The sequence below is a fragment of the Strix aluco genome, chromosome 31 (genome assembly GCF_031877795.1).
Source record: "Strix aluco isolate bStrAlu1 chromosome 31, bStrAlu1.hap1, whole genome shotgun sequence".
Taxonomy (NCBI): Eukaryota; Metazoa; Chordata; class Aves; order Strigiformes; family Strigidae; genus Strix; species Strix aluco.
The window spans coordinates 115,578-136,481 of NC_133961.1; positions in this window are offsets into that span (position 1 = coordinate 115,578).

Here is a 20,904-nt window from a genome sequence, read left to right on the forward strand (position 1 = left end):
TGATCTTCCCAACCATACCCTCTGCAGCCAGCACACTCCTGTTCCTGTAACAGTCATCCCCCCGGTGTACTGAGCAGCCCTCTGTGAGTGTACCCTGGGACCAACTCAGAGGGCAGAAATAAACTGCTGAAAGCCAATTGTCATTTTGGAGAGAATAGAATATCCCTGCAGATCATTGGAGAGACATGTTTTAAGAATGATTACGAAGGTATTTCCCCCACTCTATACCTGCCTCCGCATATGTAAGATTTCCCACATGTAAGTGTCTGGAATGAAATCTGAGTCCTACTCAAGACAAATAGAATTTTCCCATCAAATTCACCAAGGACAGAATTGCACAGTTTATTTCTACTGGTTGTCAGCAGAAAATAATTTCTATCTATCTGACAGTTTCACAAGTTTAAGAGTTACTTCTTACTAGAAATGCAAATGAAAAAAGGTGAGAGGAAGGTGAGGTTATTTTCTTTACAGTACAAAAAATTTCTCTGGTGACTTTTTCTAGGCTAGTGCTTCTAGTGGGAAAAAAATAATTTGGAAATACTCACGGCTTAGATAAAAGAATATGTTGCCTTGCAAGATTATAATCCTTCCTTCATCGGGGTAAGATTTAGCTAGAAAAGTAAGAAGTTATTAGTATTTACATCATTGCTATCTGAATGCTAATGACAGATTAGTAGATTTAGTGCCCTGCTTGTGACTGATGATTTTTTGAACATGGAAAGTAGATTTGCTCGGGGTGAAATGATACCTGGTAAAATGGATAAACTGTTACAAGCAAAGAAGGGTGTGAAATAAAGCCATTGGATTTGGAAAAGTTCAGAACTAGACTCGTGCTTAGTTTTGTGGTTTATCGTGAGGAAAACTTACTTCTCCAAGCTGGGAAACCAATTTTGTGAAGTGGAATGGCAGCTTCAGCCCCTGCTGAAACCTAGACCTGGTCTCGCAGGTGTGGGGCAAAGCTGCCAGCTTCAAATCCTACCAGCAGGCTTGTCCACACGCTGTGACAGGCAGCAAAAGCCATTTGGGAAAAGAAGAATCCTGGTTTACCCATATGCAGTTTACACTGCTGTTCCCATATGGACCTATGGATGTTCCAGAAAATAATGTTAATTACTAATATCATGAGCAAAGATAATCTCTTTTCAAATATTTTATGCAAACAGGATATTGGTTTGGATCACATAGTATTTCACTATTAGCTGGTGCTGCTCATGAACACACATACATATCTGCTTAAATACACTTTGGGGACACAGAAAGGGGAAGAGGCAGGCAGGTTTTTTAACAGGAGAGCTTTATGGTTCTTGGTTTTACTCCAGCTGGTGCTGTGTTTGAAGTAGCTATTAATTAGCTGCCACTTTGCAAACAATCTCTTTTGTTTTAGTGAGTCAGGCCTAGATTGTTAATTCATTTAAAAGTATTTGTTGAGGCTCATGCTTGTCTCCACCATTAATTCATTAAATCAAAGTCAGTTGTTTATCACTGAGAAAACTTGTGATGCACAGTGAGAATGGCAGGCAGTACATCAGTTGGGTGCCTGATAAAATCACCACAGCAAAACCACTTTGACAGCCTACAGCTCTTTTAAAGATAATGGCATTAATAAAGAAATGGAGCTTACTTGTAGGTAGATGATTACTCCTGATGCAGAAGTTAAGTCCAGAAGTTGGTCTTGGGAGTAAGGGGGAGCAGGAGGCTTTAACAGCAGCACAGCCCAGCACTTTGGAAATAAAGCCACCTGCAGGACTGTGATATATGGACAGGTTCGTTTGGTTTCTCAAGTTTTCATACACACCCCTTTTGATGACACTGATAATATATAGTATAACATAGCCCAGGGATTGGGGGAGAAATATTCTCAAGTGCGGAAAACTTACCTTTACCTAGTATTGGTTTTTAACTTTTTCTCTAAAAAGTGTTGATTTACATAAGCATGACTCTTGGACCACCTTAAGCACATCTGATATATTTAAGCACTTGAACTAAGGAGACTCTCACACTTTCTTTCACGAGTTTAGCATGTAAGAAGGTCTATCACATTTTGTTCCTAGCTCTCCAAGCCCAGGAAGTGACATTCTCACCATCTGCATCTGGCAAAGACCAGGATGCAGAAAACTAACCTGCTTAGAGTCGTACAGCAAACCATGGTGGGTATTAAAGGACAGTGGTCCCCTGATGTCAGGTGACATCTCTCTCTGGCTGAGCACAGTGCCTCTGAGATCCACGAAAACCTGCTGGGTTCTAGCGCAGGTGCAGCTGCCTTGAGGTCTGAAATGGTTGTGAAGTGATTTGAATGTTCATGAATAGGACGCTTGGTATTATCAGAAGCAACAAATCAGAGACACTGGCGGTGGAGAGACTGAATTGGAGAATGAAATGAGTGCATTAACATGAAATGATACTGCTTTTTAATAATTTAGGGAGAGCTTTGGTCAGCCTAGATCAAAATATTTTTGTGCACCAGAGGTCCATGTTAATTAATAGTCTCTTGAGGATGTCTGCAAAACCAGGAAAACTTAAAAATTTAGGCACATATACACATCCATTCTCCTGAGACATACTATTTCTAATACTGAAAATACCTTGTCTTTAATATATTTCAGGTGGGCTTTGTGCTAAGATTTTCTTGTCTTCAAATATCTGTCAACCAGAATTGTCATTTGGGACTGGGGGGGCAGGGGGAGGGAGGAGACATTAAATGAGACATATAACAGAGGCAGGGGATTACAGGATCCCTTTGGTTTAGTCTTGTTTTATGCTCTCGCTTCAAGTGAAGGCATTTCTTTGCTGCATTGCTGTGGTGTCAGAGTGCCTCCTGAGCTTCGCTGTGCTGCTCTCGTGTGCATCCCGCGCTAGTGGTGCTGCACAGGGGACTGTAGGGAGAAGCAACTCTGATGGAAGTAATGCTGTCGCATGGTGTGAAAACAAGGAGTGCCACGTGTTATCCCCCCAGCGCAATACAGGCCATGCCAAGACACACAGCTGATGAGGTGGCAGAGGGCCCCTAGGTGCAGTGTCCTAGCCAGGCATTCCAGAGCAGCACGTTGTTCCAGGAGACCGACCTTCAGTTACACAAGGGGGTGTCTGACAAACGCAACTCAGGCTTCTTCTGCGAGCTTTCACGTGGCAAAGCCTTAGCCCTAGATGACCTCTTCTTCCCTCTCCCCACTGCACTCTCCTCTCTCTCCTTTAACTAACTAGATTCTCTCTCTCCCCCCTTGTTTCTTTTTTTTTTTTCTTTTATTTCCTTCCCTGCTTACCTTTCTCCTATCTTTCTTTCTCCACATTTATTTCAAGATGGCAGAATGATGGAGTTTGCTTCTACCAATGGGGAAAATGCATACACGCTGTGCAGCTCTGTTGCAAGCAGATCTTTTCAGAAACCAGTCCACCCTCTGTTAAGCCAAACAAATGAGTTTTTGCAAAAGCTTATGACTTTGTCCAAGCAACAGTCTGATCTTCTGCAGTGCAGCTTTTGTATTGATAAAGCAGCATACGGACTGTGAGATCATCCAGACAGGAAATTCTTGGTAGTCTCAATATCTCAATAGCTGTTTAAATAAGGAGTAGCAGTTACTGTACTGTACAGAAGGGATCTCAAAGGCTGTGTAAACACAATGTAATAGGTATTTTATATTGTTTATAATAAGAAATGAGACACACAAAAAAAGATTTCCTCTCCTTTCTCTGTCACTCAATGAAGATATCGAAAGAAAATTCTCAGTTCTCAAGGATGTGGAAAAAGGCTTTTGATGCAGTCTTGCTCTGATGCATGCTTCTGCACTTGTGAATTCACGAGGCAGCACCAGTCCATGCTGTGTACTTTGTCTTGCATAGAAGTGCCTGAGCCTTCGTGCTCAGCTTGTGAACAGGCTTTCATGTTTAAATAAGATTGACTGAGCTCTTGAGAGTAGCAGGAAGAAGTTATTATTGGATTAGCCCATGACACCATCTTTCACAGTTTTTAATGAAAGTGTCAATCACAGAGCTTTGCAGACTGGATTGCTGATGAGTGCAAATGGACACTAAAGATTTCCACAGTGAGATGTTTCTGATTCAGATGCATCTCAGTTTTTGACTGGCTAAAATGGACTTTGTTCACAGTCTATTAAACTGGGTGCATCTGATATTTCCTCTGTTTATGGCCCATTATTATTTTTTATCTCTCACAATTATCAGAGTGACTCCGAAGAGACTTTGACTTATATGGTCTGAAAAGTGTGGTGGTGATAATACCGTAAATACTAATCTATTTTATTTTCTTTCAGCTACAGCAGCAGAAACTTAGGTAACTCTGTTTCCTTCGCTCACTCTGAACTGACCAACACCAAAAAACACAGGCCCGACTGTCCTGTCATAATGGAGTATGTGATGAAAACACTTCTGTGTATCATGACCAAACTGTGCACCTTGAGCAATAGATCTCCCAGGCACTGCAGCCCATCCCACTAATCTCTGAATTGCCTGTAGCAAAGAGCCAGTGTTTTCCTTTCAAAGCACCAGTCAAAATGTCAGTAAAGCCATCAAGTACCAGTGAACTACCAAATATCAGTGAAAAAGCCCTTATCAGTGAGCTCTCCTCAGCATATCATAATGACCTGATGTTTTCTTTCATCCTTAAACAAGGCTAATCTGAGCTAGTCTATCAAAAGGGGGAAAGTTTTAATAGTTTTTCAAGGCTAGGCAGCATTAAGTTATGTGACAAGGTAACAGACAGTACACTAGAGAAAAAAACCCACAACCCGTCCCTAAAATGGAAGATAGTCATTAAGTCCATATTTATAGTTAGTACACATAATGGATGAGATTGCTCAGAACAAGTTGCAGGACTATTTTCAAGGTACAATACTTACAGTACATGCTAATCCAGTTGTTTTGGGGTTTTTTTAGCCACAGCAGCAGAGGACCTGATTAACTCTGTTTCCTCCATTCAGAACTGACCAACACCAAACAACTCAAGGTCACCTCATAGCAGAGGATATGATGAACACACATCTTTATCCCTGCACATGTAGGGATTCTTCTAGACAAGAATCATACCACTTTCCCCAGAATAGCAGAAGTTTCTGGGAGATCTATCTGGAAAAAGACATCCTACTTAACCAAATGATGGACTGACTGAATTAATTAACCCTTTTTCTCTTTCACAGGAATGTCCCCTACAAATCCTGACATACATATGAAGAACTGTATGAGAAACAAAACTCTGAAGGTTTAGTGACATGCATGAGATACCATAAATATTCCACCTCTCCCTTGCTGAGTGTGCATCACCCCATGGGTCACCATCAGGAGTCTCACCCTGACTTTCGCAGTGAGGATAAGTAACAATGCTCCAAAAATCTAGGTGGCTGAGTAGACTGAAATATTCCTGTGATATCACTGTGATGTGATTTCGTTTTGGATTTCTCAGGCAGCTGGGCTGGCACAGATGTTCACAGACGTGACTCTGTGAACTTGTTCCATGGCAGCCAGTGGGGAGGGAAATTCAGAGCAAGAGCCAGAGCCTCTCCCAGGCTCTTTTCCAGCAAGTGGGAGCTTGGGCCAGGATGGCATGAATCCTGGGGCCACAGATGAACTTGTCCTGTACAAAAGAGAGTAACTTGCACAGACCCCTTGCACAGCTCCCTGAGGAGCTAAACCCCATGGATCTGACCAAAGAGAAACCAGAATTTTAGACGTTTCTCACATTCCTCATGTTTAAAAAGCCTCAATGTCTTCCTGCAATGATCTGCTAATTAGTGATCCTGGCAGTAATTCACTGTACCTACTTTCTGCAACACTGCAACTTAAATGTGATCAGACCGTGCCTAAACTATCGCACTTCTGATGGCACCCTGGTGCTCAGCATTTACCGGCAGCATGAATAGTTAGTTATCCAGGCTTTTGCTGGGTTTTATAGCATCTAATCCCACAAATTTTCCCAGTCTCCTGAAAAGGAACAGATTTTCCATGTTTTTTTCTGTATAATCCCACATAGAGACAGTCCTACTGACGAGAGTCAGAAGAGTCCATAAGTGATAACACAGTTAGTAACAAGGCTGCAGCATACCACGAGTTTGCAGCATCTCTTCTGACATCATTCCCTTGTATCCTAGAGATCATCTCCACCAGACAGGGTGGGGTTAGAGAATGATGGAAGCACTGACAATCTCCTTGGCATTATGTGGGATGATCATTCTATGTTAGATTCACATGCTGCACATTTTCCACTCTAAAACATTTTTGTGAGAAGCCGTAGTTGACTGTTTTCAATATTAGAATTAAAACTGGTGGCAGAAACAGATACTAAGAAAAAACAAAGCCTGGCTAGAGCTGTGGTGGTGAAGACCTCAGCGATTGAGCTTTTTGAGTTTATCTGGCAACAGCTGCTTGCGTTTCTAGCTGGAGATGGGTCAAAAAGGAAACATTGGTTCTCCAGCCAGCCCAGCAGCATGGCTTTGACTTCTCTGTAGAAGAGGCTGTTTTGCTGGATTCACTTTGGTGCAGAAAAGCCTTTGTGCACTTTTAAACTCAAGCAATAAGATTTACTACATTATGGGAGAACTTGTTGGTTCCGCTCTTGCCTTCTGCTTGACAGAAAGGAAGGAGGGCCATAGACTTCCCACAGGCATTGCAATGTCTCTTAGCCTGCAATCCAGTTCACCAGGATGGTGAAATGGTTCTACTTTTAGCCCCCACTGTTTTTGTAACTACGTTAGCCACCTCCCAGTTTTAGATGCTGTGAGTGGTCAGCTGCTCCAACAAACAACAGAATGGGGATGTATCCCTGATAAGGAATGTCAGGTGGAGTGAGAGCCATTTTTCTCATGTCGACATAAAAGAGGGTCAAAATGCTTTACACAACCTTCTGTTACTTCTTTTTTAAGGGAGGAAAAATCAAGGGTGTGTCTTTGACCTTTGAAGTATGATGAGAATTCCCCTACAGACTAAGCTCAGACAGACGGGTTAGTTAACAATAGTGTTGATCAATCTGATACAGTTTAAGGCTTAGAAAACAGTGGGAGAGATCAATTTAGTGCTATAAAAATTATCACCCTTTAAAACTACCTTTCATCTGTTAATTAACAAGGCCCATAAAAAAGGCAAAATAAAAGTGCGTGTTTCTCTCAGAAGTCTAGATGACCAATATTCATGTAGAGGTCTACACAGGAGACGTCTAGACTTACCTGAAAGTAAGGATCTCAAGTAAAATCAAGAAAAAGCAAGGAACTGTACAAAAAGGATCTCAAATTTATTCTGATCTGGGAACCACCATTTGTATGCATTTGGTACTATTCATCACTTGGTTCCCCCTGAAAATTTTTTCACCTTTCTGTGAAAACTGTGGGACAATAAGGAAGGTTGATTTAAAGACATGCACAGTAGGTTTCTTGGTTTAATGAATATGTCTGTGTCTTGGAGCAATGTATTTAATAATCTTTAAGATGAGGCCAGTTTTCCTTTCCTACTCACAGGAGCCTAGAAGGGCTTCATTCATTAAAATGGTGCTGTAGGCAAATCTGAATACAGCTGTACCTTGTGCCATACCTTGTAGATTCTGTAGCTTTGTAAGCTTGAGTCCCCTTTATTTAAGGTCAGTGCCCAAAATGTAGGGCTGTAAAAACAATCCTCCTCATGCTTTGGCTCAGAGAATTATTGCAGCTTAATGAACTAGTCCATGCAGTGTGAAATCCCCTTAATTAGAGTAATTAAAAGAAAATCACCGTATGGCATGGCTGTCTCACAAGCAATAAAGGTCATGGGGTGTTTAGGCAGAGGGAGAATTTAAATGTCAAATCCTGCATCCAGTGCCCTGGACTGAAAGGCAGTTTGCCCTGTGGCAAACTCGGCTGAAGCCTTCTCTGCTAGGCAAATTTTGGAGACATTGGTGGGTTTGGATACCTTCAGGATAGTGGGTGAGGAAGGGTGACTCTGTGGGACCTAATGAGGCTAGGCAGTGTGCTTGGAACCTGACGTTTTGGTGGCTGGAAAAACACAACCAGCAGAAATGAGGATTTTGGATATCTTTTGAGTAAAATTTGTGAGTCTGATTCTTTTGTTTTGGGCAGCATGACAACTATGTGACTTTATGATAGTCTGTGACATTTCTGAGTGGAAGGTGCTATGTGATCAAATAATTATTGTTTTTTACAGGGAAGTGCAGGGAAACATGATGTATACTCTCGACCCTGGGACAAAGCAGAGCCTGCTGGAGATCACATCTCTTATCCTGAATCTACCAGATCAAGCTTATTCCAAATCAAGCCAGAACAAAGCAGAGGGAAGGGCAGTAAATGTATCCTGGGAAGGGGAAGCCCTGCAGGAAGCATGCAGCCCATTGTGAAAGGTAGGAAAAAAAATTCCCCTCTTGACTCTCAAGTCATCAGCTGATGCCATGAGCCACGAGATTCAAAAGTGTTTACTGCTGTCTGTGTTTGCATAACTGCAGTGGATAATCATGCTGCTGCAGTTGCTGAAGCCCAGCTGCCCCATCTGACTCTTTGCTGAAGTCAGTTCTAAGAGAGCTCGTGGGGGTCAAGGCTTAACCTGCCACTATTGCCTTCAAGCACAGCAATTCAATCAGAGCTGCGCTCCTGCCTCTCCTTGCTGTTGAGGGAGACCCTCCTTTCCCAGCAAAAATAGCAAAGGAAGGGGAGGAAGCATGAAGAAGTAAAAAGCAGGACGAAAAGAAGCTAAGGCTTCCAGCTGCTGCATCAGAAGCTGGGTGAAGGGAAGGAAATAGCACCTGGGACAAACACTGCTGCTGCTGTGTTGCTCAGCAGGATTTCCACAGCGTGCTGCAGCACGTGGGGCATGGACGGACCTGGTTTCCCGTATCTCACTGCTTCCTGATGACCAGTCCAGAGCCAGGCCCGAGCACAGACTGATACAGCCTTGCTGAGGGCGCAGCACGGCCGTGGGATCCCAGCCCAGCAAGAGGACTGCCACAGCGTGTTGTGCTCCACGTTTAACCTCCGGGTGCAGGGCTGCAGCTGGGCACCAGAGCCTCCGGTGGGATGGGTGGGCGTGGGTCCTTCTGTCATCCCCAGCCGGACCCATGAGCAGCCACCGACTTCACTGTGCTGCTCTGGGCGGGTAAGAGAGAGCAGCTTTGCTACTCCCCTTGAAGAGGAGTAGAGCAAGGCCCCACTAACTCACAGCTTATGCAGGTGTGAGAGCACCATTTACCTATTGCTCACTGACGTGTTTTGAGCTCTGTCTCCTTCCCACACTTGCTGTTCATCCAAGACAGTTTTCTTCCTAGTGTCCTTTAAGTGAATCAAAAAGCTTAATGTGAAATGGGCAAAACATGAGACGTGGCCCTTCGCTAGCACTGTGTAAATGCTTACCGATATTAACAGTTCTGATTAGTATCTATTTAAAACATAAGGGCCATCTGACCCACAGGGGCTGATGACATTTGCTCGGGCATCGATGCTTCAGCATCAGATCCTTTGCTTTCTATGACTGTTTTGTTTGTTAGCTCATGAGCTTTCAGGCCCAGTGATAAAACCTTCAAAGCTAAAATCAGCTAATATGGATGTGATCAACCTCACATAGTGTTCATGTACATCCTCCCTGCAGCCCTGCATCCCTCTTCCCCAGCCCCCCCCCCCCCCCGCTCCAAATCGTGAGAAGCAGCTGGAAAAGCTGTAACAAAACTCCCAGCTGCACCTTCACTCACAGCCTTGGGTTTAAACAAAAGGTCAATGTAGTTCTCAAGGGAGAAACTTTAGATTAAAATATAAACAAATGAGTAAAAAATGGTGCCACGCTTGGAGGGATTAGGGGATTCAATGAAAGATGAAACTTCAAAAAGTGGTTGAGCCTGTTTCTTAATCCTTGAATCTCAAAGGCACAGAAAAGTAACCTCTTCATTGTTACGCACCTGTGCATGCCTTTGCCACTGCCTGCAAAGGCAGCTCATGTATGCTTTACTGATCAGAAAGGTGGACATCTCTCAAACACAGAGCTGTACACACTTCCAGTTAAAAAAACTCTTGTGTCCCTGCTTGAGAAACACAAATTTTCTCTTACAAGCACAAAGTCTCTCTTATGCTTTTCTCTTGATGCTAATCTAAACTCATGTTTGTGCCCTGAGGTGCAAGAATCAGAAAGTGGAAATACTCATGATAACCTTAGCTGGAAAATTTGATTATAAGAATTATTAATTCCTGCAAGACCCTATGCTCTCCTAGAGATTTGCAAATTAATGGGACTAACCAAGGAACTAGTTGGATTTCTACAAAATTTTTGTCATCTTCAGTGATACAACATAAAAGGACAAAATATTCACTAATCTTGATTGAAATTTGGCTGGAGGATACAGACAGGGAAAGAGCAATGGTTCTTCTGCCCAAATTTGGCTTTGTAGATAGTGGGTAAAATAGGTAGGCCTCTTTCCACTGGAAGACTTTCTTCTTTCTAAATACCATTAATATTGCACAGTGGTTTCTTGGCAGAAAATGTTTCAAAAGTCCTCTCAAATGATGGTCCGCTGGACGCTCAGTGGACTACGTAGGTCCTTTGGGACACAGTGAAGAGCAGCTCGAGGTGCAGCCCAGGGAGCACAGAAAGGAGCTAGCAACAAGGACACCTGTGGCTGACGTCTTGCTATGCATTTCTTTGGAGAAATGCACACATTTGACCTTTAGCTTCAATTTTATACTGAAAATAGGGGTAGCAGTAATTCGTGGAAGCACAGTGGGTGTCCATCACTATTTGAAAAGGTCACTTAAGCCTGTTTTAGTGTTTCATTATGTTGAATTTCTCCTTCAAATGACCTTGTAAGCTATCAGTGCAGCAGCCAGCTGAAACCAACTCTTAACTAGGTGGCTTCCAGAAAGAAATGAAAATTTCGGTGTCTGCTGTTTCTCAGGAACGCTGGGAATTAAGCTTAATGCTGCCAAAGCTGTTGGCTCCAAACAATGCATTTGACATTTCAGAAATTAAGCAAGAAGGATTAGCGGATAAATGGCACACTGTTGTGCGTGAAGAACAATCCTTAACCCTTCACACATCCCAAAAGAATATGGGCATGATCTGGATGGACAGTGAAGAGGCACTGGGGAGAGGGCGTTTGGCTTTCCTTTTGTCTTTACAAAGGATTTACATTTGAACTAAGAATTCCAGGGAACTTGGTGGAAAAACTGTAAATGTTAGGGCAGATGAGTGATGGAGGAATGATGAAGGACTGGGCGTGCTGAAAGGTTTTGTGTGCATGACAGGAAAAGGATCAGAGGAAGTGTTAACATGTGCTGAGTTCACATGCTCCAATTTGCAATGGAAAGTGGCTTTCAGGCCACTACTGCAAACAGAGAAACATTCTGGAAAGATTGTCACTGTAGTGCTGCTCAGGATTTTGCAAAAGCAGCAATGGATCCAATCCTTGCCTTAGCTCAGGAGTTCCTCATTAATTCCTCATTAATAAGGCACATCGGCATTGTAAGTGGAGCCTGGGAACTATGTTTCTTGTCAAAGAGGAGAGTTAGAGGACAAGCAAAGGAGCAGGTTCTGTGGAGGACAGGTATAGAAGCGTAGGAGTGTAGAAATGAGGAGACATAGGAAAAGGTGATAGTACAGACAGCAAAATTTACCTAGAAATCCCGGGAATGGCTGACCCAGTCCATTCTTCTTTTTTGAGGCAGAACCACCATCTGAGAATTTTTTGTCCAACCTCTTAAAAACCACCAGTGGAGAAGGTTCCTCAGCTTCCCTAAATAGCCCATTACCATACTGTTTCAGACAGCATGGATCCAGGCTGGAAGGTGGCCAGAATACCAGGAACACCTTCACTCCTGAAAAAAGTGGTGTTCAAACTTTAGCTATTATAAACAATACAAGTTTTGCATTCACACAAAAAATGAGACCAATGCAGCATCTTCTGTTGTCACGCTCTGGTACTGGGACAGAGCTGTTCCACTTGCTGGGTCCACGCCTGCCAACAGCAATCACACTTCTGGTCATGTCCAGTTAGTTATCAGAGTTGACCTGGCCTTGTGTAAGAGCTCTGAAAGGATCACAATGCAAGACTATATGACTACAGCTCTGCAAAAATTGGACAGAAGATAGATTGACAGCTAGACTAAGATAAATTATCCTTGCTAAAAGGAAATTTAAATATCATCTTATTCTCAAGGATTAAGCTACAGTGATTTAAGGCTACATGAGAGCACTGAATTGGAGGTTTAACATGTTTTAGCATATACATATCATCTTCACATCCACTTTCCTGAATAGATAAATGAAGTCAAAGATAAGCCAGGAAGCCAGGGAGCTGAACTGGGAGCTAACAAGTATAATGTTAGTTTTTGCAACCTATGTTTTTCTTTTCATATGAACCTCAACTAGGATTACGACGTGTTATACACCTCCTATTACCACTCATTAATTTTGCATTATGCTTGCTTACAGATCACTCCCAAACCAACTTCTAGCGAAGACGTTTAGAAGGCAAGTCCTTACTGCACATCCAATTCCTTTTACAACATTGAAATACTGTCAGGTCTTAACATGCTCAGGCTGTACCAAGGCCAAGTCAAAGAGTAATCAGTTGTCATGCTTTGAGAACGTTTGCTAGTAATATGCTTCTGTACATTTCTGTGAGGGAAGAGCCACAGGTGACATGCCATGGGAGGGCTGAGGCAGGGAGCAGTGGGGAGCTGCTGTCCCGCACGTGTGCAAAACACCTAGAAAATGAGGAAAGTGTCTTTGTTCACTTTTGCTGTTGGGGTTTGCAATGGTGTTTTCAAAGCTTCAGTTTTTCCTTTGGGATATCTCAGAGTCTGCATTAGAACAGCATTAGCTTATGACAAAGCTTATGAGAGTGGGATACAGTTGTTACCAGATAGTGCTTTTGCAATGAGCTTTACAGCCACAAGGACTACTCATTCTTCTTGCTTCATTTTTTAGTCAGTAGTTCATGCTGTCTCTTTTTTTCATGTAAACCTGGGAACACTATCTTTTGGGAAGGAATCTCTATCATCTTACAGATTTTTAACGGGCATTTCAGTTTTCAAACAGGAACAGTCCTTTTATTTGTATATTGTGCCTGGAAGAAGTTTTTAGTGCTCAAGCTGACTGCAGCCCTCATTCACCTAAGCCCCTGATGAAGTAAATTTTAGAGTGTGATTCCCATTAAGATAAATCATATCCTTTAAGATACATGCATGATTAAGTATAGGAAAGTAGGTAGCATCTAAGTGCCTGTCATTGCAATATTATTCTTGAAATTAATACAATACCCATCTGTAACCTATATTTTTTAGATGAGAATATGTTGGAAAACCTCAGCAGAAAGCAGGTTTGGATATTATAATTTGCTCACAAGTCCTGTTTAGAATTACCTATAAAACAAGGATAAAATATGGATGAGAACTATCAATGGCAAAGGCTCCTTTCTGCTCATTCAGGATGTTGTTAAGTGTTCTAGAGCTTCAGGAGTTTGAATACACTTCCATTAAAATTCTGTCCACTATTTATATATATGCCAATACTTGTAAGTACTTCACAAAATGGGACTCTGATCTGAAACTTGTTATGCATCTTAATCAGTCAGCTATAAATGGTATCAATTGGCTATCTGCAGTAGCCTTACATGAGATACATAGACTCATTTTGCAACCATCCCTCTTATTAGCTCATTAGGAAAAGAACAAAAAGAAACAAACAGAAGAATAGCAGTGTGATCAAGGAATTATGTCTTGTGGCACTGAGAAAACTCAAACTCACTTCAGACAGACAATTTTCAATACAGCACATCGTTAGAAAGTAGTCTGTATTCATCTAGACCATAACATTGTTACATACAAATCTCACAGTCTTTGTAGTTTTAAACCAAAATTTAGTTGTCTTTACCTTATGAAACCTTTTTGACTGCAGGGTGGAAAAAGTTGGTTGCTTTTTTGAAATCTACTTCCATTAAAAAAACAAAATACAGAAAAAAAGAGAAAGACTCTGAAAGGACACATGCATGTCTGGAATCCACAACGATGTGTAAAGGAGCAAGATTACTGTATTAAAGGTACTCAGGCAGGCATGGCTCCCAGGCTGAAACAAGGAGTAGGCTGGACTGATAAAATAGATTCAGCCCTCGAGTCAAATTCTTACTTCTTTAGCATTTGCTCCAGGTCCGAGTTCACTATTCACTCTGGAAATTTCTCCTTGGAATATGCAGTTACTTCTTGGCAGATGTAGTGGAGGCTATGTGGGCAAGCGTAGGGGCCATGTATGTTGCCTTCCCAAGCAAGTAGGAGCTGTCAGTGAGGAATGTAGCTCATGGGCTAACCCCCCTCTTTATGGCTCCTTGCTGAGAAGCAAGATCCAAGTCCCTAGGCAGAGGTTAGGAGATCTTTTTTTCAGATACTAGTCATTGCATTTTCTGATGAGTACTCGCACGCAGTGCTGGTGAGGAATCCGCCAGGGCAGCACTTTTTTCCACCAGAAAATTCCCTGTTGTCAAAAATTGAAATATTTTGTGAAAATATATCAGCTTCAAGAGAATGTTACTTGAAATGGCATTCTTGGTCAAATTAGTCAGTGAGGAATTTTGATTCAGTCAAGCTACGTGGCAACAGCAGGATGGATACACAGTTTCTTACAACAAAAGATGCCCAAGATTATACTTAAGAGAATACTCCATCCATTGAATTGTGATTTGCCAGTCAAAAAGAAAAAACAGAGGTCTTACTTTGTGAAAGAGTACCTGAGTGCAAAACATTCCTGCAATGAATTAGAGATTTTAAAAGAATGCAGATGTCAGTTGTCAGACCTGTGAAAACACACACACAGCTGTTTGTTTCCTTGTGCAATTGCTAAAATTGTGTAAGTGGCTCCCGGCATGGCAAACAGCGAAGGGGAGACAGTGAGATAAGACAGCTTGGACAAACGTGTATTTATTTGTCAGTGGCATTTTGGTAACTGTAAGGACAAATAGATTTGATACTGTATATCCAGTGCTGGACATTGTTAACAGTTATCAGCAAATTCAATAGTGAGTGGCAGCAGCAGTCCTTTTATCAAAGATAAGCATCAAAAACTCTGTATTTGACTACATATCTTCCATGTGACATTCAATTATTCCTGAAAGAGCATTGTTCTAGTTTTGGCTGGGATAGAGTTAATTTTCTTCCCCGCAGCTCGTATGGGGCTGTGTTTTGGGTTTGTGCTGGAAACAGCGCTGATACCAGAGGGCTGGTTTCGTTACTGCGGAGCCGTGCTTACACAGAGCCAAGGCCTGTCCTGCTCCTCACCCCACCCCACCAGGAGCTGGGAGGGGACACAGCCGGGACAGCTGACCCCGACTGACCCCAGGGGGGTCCCAGCCCATATGGCGTCATGCTCAGCACATAGAGCTGGGGGAGAAGGAGGAAGAGGGGGATGTTGGGAGCGATGGCGTTTGTCTTCCCAAGTCACCGTTAGGTGTGATGGAGCCCGGCTGTGCTGGGGATGGCTGAGCACCTGCCTGCCCCTGGCAAGGGCTGAATGGATTCCTTGGGTTGCTTTGCCTGCCTGCACAGCTTTAGCTTTACCTATTAAACTGTCTTTATCTCAACCCACGAGCTTTCTCACTTTCACCTTTCTGATTCCCTCCCCCATCCCACCGGTGGGGAGTGGGCGAGCGGCTGTGTGGGGCTCAGTTGCCAGCTGGGGTTAAACCACCACAAGCATTAATCCTCTCCCTGCAACTGCTGTGCAAGGGCTATAGGATCCATTGCTTACATCTATTCTCTCCCTGATACCTTTTATCTTATTTTTTTAGCAAAGCGAACAAAATAAAATAGCTTGGAAGAAACCACTTTACACAAAGCTGACACTCATCTCCCACTAAATTACACAATACCACACTCGACTTTTGAGATGTCCCATTAGTGCAGGACAGCTAAATGCTCTTAAAATCCAAAGGCAGAGAAGAAACTGTGACCCCATTTGAGGAAACAACTTAAAGACCCAGCATAGTCTGCTGCAAATGTAATTCTCAAAGCTGCTGATTTTGGAGTTTCTGTTCAGGTGTCCCTTGGATCTTCTCTACTGAAGAAACATTAAATGATGATTGCTGACTCAATATTAAACTCTGAAACTACTCCTAGATGTTTTCTCTTTTCCAAATTACAGAATCATTGGAATTGACCTGAATTGTAGGTCATCAGCTTAATTTTGCTCAATGTTGCGCTTAATTCTTCTGAAATCTAATGAATTACTTGTGTATCAAATAGGCGCAGATGCTTGGCATCCTTATGTTGCTCCCTGGTTGTTGCAGAAGTACCCTGCAATCACTAGTCTGAGACCCATTCACCGCAAAACAATCAGATGAGCTAATGGCTCACATTTGGCTTCTTGTCTTTGCAGTCTTGTTTCCTAAGAAAGCTTGTGCATGTGTAAGTTCACGCGCATCTTTCCTTTCTCCCTCCTTGTATCTTTGAAGCTATTGGCCAATTTTAACTATATTTGACACATGAGTTGCAGTCCCAGGGACATCACAGGTTCAATGGAAATGTTCAGGTGAGGAAAAAGGGGAGACCCTTTACATCCCTCAGTAAAAAACAACATCTAGGAAGTTCTGCAACACCTACTAGACCGCAGAGAATCCAGACGAGACACACCTGGTTAACAATCCTGCTGTGGGAATCTTTTGGGCACAGCCCACACGGGTTTTAAGAACTGTTCCAGAAGACCCATATTCACAGGCAACCAGGATTTCTTGGTCTCACTGATTATAGTGCTGCTCCATCTGACTTTCCCCTTTTCAGGAAATTCAGTGCTTTAACAAATGAAGATGGGGGACGACTCTGACTGGAGAGAGGAAGAATGCTTAAAAATGTATGAAGACAGAGGCTCAAGGATGCATTTTTCAGAGGAAACACGGAATGTGTATGGGTTGGTCTAGAATTGCAACAGGTTGAATCTAGATAATTTGGATTTTTAGAATTCAAGTAAAACCCTGATTTTTTTTTAAGGCATGTCATACCTGGGTCTGATTCTGCTTGGGAATTTAAATCACCTTATACTCAAAATTTCCCCAGACTCACAGACCCATTTTTATCTTACGTGATGAGTTGCACAGATTACATACATCAAGTGAGACGGATCTGATCTTCTGTGAAGAGTAAGTCAGGGGTTCCCAGAGTTGTGCAAAGTGAGTTAGAGGCAATAGTAACTCCTTCATTCTTTGCAGCGTGATGATTAAAAAGAAAGATGAGGAGAATCACTGCTTTTAATTTTGGCTCGTTGTCCACCAGATGGTGCTCCTTCCCTTGTCCTGAGGTGGTGGTGGTTCAATCCCTATCAGTTAATACCCAGCCATACCAGCCCCTGTGCACCTCTTTATCTGTCTCTGCCCTCACTGTGCCCCTGGATGCATGGCACTGGGTGACCACCTGTGGCCAGCCCCACTTTCACAGGTCTGACCTGCAGCTGTGCATAACTGCTTTACAGAATGTTTGAAGTCTGGTTCTTCAAAACCTTATGCTTCATTGCAAAACTCTGATATTACAACTGAGTCCAATCCCATTGCATCAATACATCCCAATGCTTTGTTACCTCCATACATACTCACCTTTATGGCACTGTCTGAGACAAGCAAACCAAGAAATGAGGTATCCCCTGTGCAATTCCATGCACCAGCATGACTGTTAGAGGTCACGATGTATTAATCAAGCATGGGATTATGACCTGAGATGGAATGTGTTAGCTCTTTGGAAATCGTGTATTGGTTTCTCCAGACTGGCTCTGTATTACTGTAAACAAGTGGATGACATGCCAAATTAAAAACAAAGGCTGAGTCAAGCAGGAAACAAATCTGATTTTACAGCGTCTACATCCTGTGATTTCCAGAGCACTTGCTGCACTTGCCTTGACACTGGGCTGTCGGCTCCCTGCTGAGGGCAAGCTCTGATCTTGCATCGACCAGAGCCAAGTCACTTTGGCTCACCCAGAGCAGCTCACCAAAGAGCTCTTGTACTTTTATCTAGTACTAGGAAGACAGCCAGCAAAGGATGTTGTAAAGGCTTCATTATCACTAGTAAAAGCTCTGAAAGTATAAAAAGTTAACACAGTGTCCCATGACATGTTCCCTGTCATTTTAGATGTATGGAGTGACACCGCTCAGAACAGTAAAGGCACTGATCCACAAATAACATTCCTGGGACCTGACAAGCCTCCAGCCACTGGCTTCTTAGGGCGGGCTACAGAGCCAGCTGCAACCCTGTCCTTAGCTCCCAGCATCCTCACAGCTCTCCATAGCCCTCACCTCTGCCTTTTCCACGGATCTGTTCCACTAAGCATATATTTTGCTGTAAGGTTTTCCTTTATTTCTTTCTCCCTCTCCATGTATTTAGCCTTCTGTCAGGTGTGTTGTCCCCCCCACCCCAATTAGCGTATTATTGGTGGTGTTGAAGAGATACACCTGCCAGATGGCTCAATGATTAACCCAGTGTCAGGAAGGGATGGGTGGGGGTTCCAACATCTGATAGAAATAGGTGGTGGGCAGTAGGGATTGCTTTTCTGTAGGACTTCTGCACTTTGCTCTGATGATGTAACTGGGCTAGGAAGGAGATAGGTAAGTTCTAGAGCTAGGCCTCTTTATAGGAAGATCTTAAAGTATTTTATGAGACTGAGAATTATCACTCCCCTGGTCACCTCTTCATGAAATAAGACAGATACTTGCCCAAGGTGCACAGTGAGTCAGTGTGGGCTTTAGCTTGCTATGTTATAATGCATTTTGGGGGCTCTGTGACAACAGCAGATTTAAAAAGGGGAGAAAAATGACTAAAGGAAAGCTTGGTGAGACCAGATGACTGTAGCAAACCTAAGACTTGTAACTGTTGAGTCCTATTCCCTCTTGTTGGAAGCTGCTAATTCACAGAGATCCTTTTGTTCATAGATCAAGTGCTATCTTAAAAACAGTTAGGACTTTAGCTGGAAATCTGACCTAAATTCCATTCTTCCTTTTTTTCCCTACCTTTTAAAGGAAAAAAGTTTTTAATTTAAATTTTAACTTTTTTCGTAACCTGTTTGTCTTATTTATGTGCCATTGTGGATATTTAATTTTAGTAACAAGCATTGTATTTTCCTCACTGATAAGCAGCTGAGTTCTACAAATAGCTTCTTCACCAACTGTCCATGTGCAGGAATGGTCCTTGAGAGCTGCCCCGAGTTTAATTTTCCTTGATGTTTGAATGATGCATCAGATCATGTTATCTGTTAAGGTCTGTGCATCCTACTTTTTCAAATGTCTAGATGCTATAACCTTCATGGACAGATCCACTCTTAAGCAAAAATATGCTCCCACAGTTGTGATTATAGTGGTAGAGCCATTGCATGTGTTGGTGACAAATACTTCAAGGATTAATGACAGCAAATCCCATGGCTCAAGATCTGATGGATTGGAAAGTCTGTTTCAGTTTGGTCGTCTTCTACCTAGAAGTCTGCCCTTGTTTTAGAACCAAATCATAGGAGTGGTCTTCTCATCTTCACTCTCCAGCTACCTTAATAGTAAGATGCATTTATAGGGGAAAGAAAATTATTGGAAGAATTTAAGCTCTCATCTGATCCACTACCTGAGAAAAAAAACTTCAGGGTATTTGTGGCTAAGTGGATTCCTTCTTTCCCTGCTTGATTCACCTGTTGCTGGGAATGATTTCTGCCAGATGAACCAACATTACACTGAAGCATGAAAATTTATTTGGAAGTAGTCACAATTCTGATGAAAATGGGACAATAGGGCTGTAGGAAATACTTGCTCATGATGTAGAAATGCAAATTGTACAGTATGCATACAGAAGAGTTAATCCAACAAAAAGTGGTTTTATCTCGAGACAGGCACACAGTTTGAAACTCTGCTGCCCTTCCTTAGACATTTTATTTCCAAGTGGATAGCAATAAGTTAGCATTCAAAATGACAGCAAGCTGATGTAATACTTTGTATTGAGACCAAAGGAATGAATAGCTTTCTCGTTACCAATCTCAGACATGGTCAGGCAAAAGAAAAGGTAATGTTAAGATTTGGGAAGGGTCTAGAGATCCTGGTTCCTCCCTGCACCAGCCAAGCGGGGGTGGTGGAAAGGTCGCTCCATTGCTGGGCCTGGTGCAGTCTCTTTGGACTCCTGATGCTCAGTAGCACTAGCAATAGTTAATAGACTGGAAGTTACCACGAGACACTGCTTTTTCTGAGTCACAGAGTCACATAATATAATGAAGAAGATAGCCTTGCACTGACAAAGAGGTTGATCTAATGTCTTAGTCTATCTCAGCTCTGAAATTACCAGGCTACAAAAGCTGGTGCTTGGGTGGGGTAAAGCAGGACTCTCCGAGGAAGGAGGGGACTCTGCCTCCCAAAGGTTACCAGAGAGCTGCATGATTCAGAGCTGAAGTGACAAAACAAGCATATGCCTTCCAGAAAGCCTCTGGCTATGCAGCTCAGATGGGCACTGCTCCTGGCACAGAGCCATGGTATCTATTGCTGGGCTAGTGCTATCTGGTGTCCTTGAATTTGATGGCACATGTCTTCTGACTTTGCCCTCTGCATTTAGATTTGGGTGCTGGCTGTTAGAGGGCTTTTTTTTTTTTTTTTTTTTTTTTTCCTCTCCATAGACTCTATGGTAAACACTCTGTTTAAATTACCAGAAAGAAATCAATGTTTAGGCCAAGTTCTCATCCAACACTGAATTCCTCAGGAAGATTTTCAAGGGCAGAGTGAGGAGTACAAGGCACTCTGCAGCACTGGCAATGAGCGTGCCCCTTGGCACCCACTGAGACGTCCTAGCTCCTGTGGCTGATGCACCCTTTTCAGAGGCTGTGAACGTTTCCTGGGGAAATGCATCCAGATGAAGGTGTCTCAGTCATATCCCTTTTTCTCTCTAGGGCATAAGAAGAGCCAACAAAACTGTACTGTATAGGTCCTGCATATTAGCAAACAATGATGAG